The sequence below is a fragment of the Triticum aestivum genome, chromosome 7A (assembly GCF_018294505.1).
Source record: "Triticum aestivum cultivar Chinese Spring chromosome 7A, IWGSC CS RefSeq v2.1, whole genome shotgun sequence".
Taxonomy (NCBI): domain Eukaryota; kingdom Viridiplantae; phylum Streptophyta; class Magnoliopsida; order Poales; family Poaceae; genus Triticum; species Triticum aestivum.
The window spans coordinates 624,213,574-624,214,279 of NC_057812.1; positions in this window are offsets into that span (position 1 = coordinate 624,213,574).

The window sequence follows — 706 nt, forward strand, 5'->3', positions numbered from 1 at the left end:
CAACATTTGAATGTACATAGTACGAGACTTAATATCGATGTTTCAATTCGGTGTACATTGTAAGATTTGAACCGAGGACCAGACATATGGGTAATTATTTCGAATTCGTGCCATACTAAGTTTCGAAAAGTTGACATTGACTCAGTTTGTTGTGCTATTTTGTAGGTCATATGTTTGAATCCATCCAAAAGTTTTCTCACTACCATGGTGTTCATCATATACATATGAATTTGTATTAAAAAAGTAGCATGGATACAGTGAAATGTGAAATCCACGTTAGAATTGGAGATCGCTACGTAACACACACTCTAATTCAAATAACTAACTACGTGACACACACTCTAATTCAAATAACTAATTATGTGACACACACTCTAATCCACATTAGCATGGGTACCGTTTCGATTTTTTTTCAAATAACTCCTCATTAATTAATTTATAGTACTCCCTCTGTTCACTTTGATAAGACCTTGAAGACATTTCAGACAATGTGCAAAACAGTTCATTTTAAGTTGTCTGAAACGACTTACAAAAGTGAACGGATGGAGTATCTCATTTCGAATGACTAATTATTGCAAGGAAAACACGGGTATGGTAATCCATACAGTTTCGTTTGCAAATGAAAGAAGATTCGTTTGGATTCTCAAATGTAGGCGCACCAGGCAAACCAAGGTCGTGTCAGGTGGACACTGCTTTGGTGCCTTAA